Source organism: Dermacentor variabilis, chromosome 1 (assembly GCF_050947875.1).
Source record: "Dermacentor variabilis isolate Ectoservices chromosome 1, ASM5094787v1, whole genome shotgun sequence".
In the NCBI taxonomy this organism is placed as follows: Eukaryota; Metazoa; Arthropoda; class Arachnida; order Ixodida; family Ixodidae; genus Dermacentor; species Dermacentor variabilis.
The window spans coordinates 154,931,508-154,933,329 of NC_134568.1; the positions used below are offsets into that span (position 1 = coordinate 154,931,508).

Genomic DNA, 1,822 nt, shown 5'->3' on the forward strand with positions numbered 1-1,822 from the left:
CAAGCCCCAGGTTGGATGCTGCTGTGAAGCTTAGGAGTGGTGCACAGTTTCCTCGAATGACAAAGATGTCCTCTTCAATGCAGTTATCTTTGTATCTCATTGTAACAGAGACTTTGCCTAGAAGTTCAAGTGGAGATGTTGCTTTGTATGGGGACACTCTGATTGATGTTTCCTGGAGTTTCACCTTTAGGCGATAGCTCTTAGTTATTTTCGCCAACAATTGACACTGTTGCACCTGGGTCGATTATAAAAGTGACCGGCACATTGTTGACAGTGACAATAACTTTTGGAGATGGGCCTGCCTGAGGTGAGGTCATGGCAACGAATACATACTCGTCACTGCTTGAACTGGTGTCACAGGTGGCAGCAGATTCTTTGGTACTAAAACTCTTCTTACTGCAGACTGTCTGTGAATTCCTGTTTGGACCATTGTCACAGTCCACTGCTTGTACCATTTGTCTCGTTGAACGACAGAATCGTGCAAAGTGACCAACCTTGTTACATGCCCTGTATGTATTGCCCCATGCAGCACAACTTGATCGTCCGCCTTGGTGAGGCCACTTGCCGCCGCAGTTGCGACAGTCTGCTGATGAGACACGAGGTCGTTGCGGTTCATGGGTTTGTCGTGGCATCTCTCGGCCGTTTCTTTGGTGTTGGCCATGGTGCAGTCCTTCCTTGTGCACTGCGAGCACCGCCGCATTGCTATCGACGTTCTTTTCGTTTTCAGATACATCCCGTTCGACATCCTCGAGCATTCTTCCCTGTTTAAGTAAGTCTGGTAAAGTGAATTGCATATTTGCGAAGGCGAGACGACGTTGTGGCGAGGATTATTTGGTTCTGAACTGCAGCGTCGACGTTCTCGAAGTTACAGTGGCGAGAGAGCTGCCGGAGGCGCGCGTAGAAGGAGTCCAGTGGCTCACCAACATTTTGCTGGGCTTGGCGAAATTTGTAGATAGCAAATGTCGAGTTCACTCGCGGGGCGAAGTATGCACTCTGTTTCGCTCGTGCGGCATCGTATTCTGGCATCGATGGGCTCTGTATGGTCTGGGTCGTGCTTGTAGCTGTTGCAGCTTGTGTAGGGCTGTCGGGGAGGGAGCGAAATATGTCGTAGACTTCCTCGCCGACGTAGTGCAGGAGGAGCGCTTTCTTGCGTGCATCTGCCGTGATATCACACGCTAAAAGAAAGTTCTCGAACCTTTCTATCCACTTGGTCCATTCGTGAGCAGTATTGTTGGCGTCTGTGGCGCGAAGGTCGAAACTTGGGAAGGGAGGGAGCGCGTGTGCCATGGCTGCGATTGCCGGTTGCCGCTTGCTGCTGAGGGCTGATACGACGGAATGACTGTTGGTTTGGCACTCACATGAGACCAAGTAACAGTTCTGACACCATTTTAGTGTTCCCGTAGACCGGGATACGGTTTGATTGATTAAATTGGAGTGACACGGTGATACGCACTCATTGCTCAAGACCCATGCTCTTTTTTCAGGTTGCCAACCGAGTACTCACATTTGGCTAAAAGCTGTTAATAGACACTACAGCACTGATAACATCGAACCGGTCGCCTCTTCTCGAACTCTCGCGCATCAACCTTGTTTGTCTCCACCTCCGGAGAACTGCTAGCTCCTTTATGGTTGTTCCCTTCCTGAGCTTTTACCTGTGTCTGTTTTTTGTGGTGGGTATACCTTCTCGGATGATCCCTTCCATTTGAACGCTCGTCGTCGGTAGTGAGTTTTCATCGCATCACGTACTCATCAGTTAGTCGAGCCGCCTTATCTACCGTGTCTACGGCCTCTCTATCCTGCACCCAAAAGCTCACTGACTGTG

General features: G+C 50.0%; 1 pseudogene; it reads right to left on the minus strand.

Moving 5' to 3' along the window:
• Positions 1-498: 498 nt before the first annotated feature.
• Positions 499-1,287, minus strand: LOC142588111 (uncharacterized; annotated as a pseudogene).
• Positions 1,288-1,822: the final 535 nt, after the last annotated feature.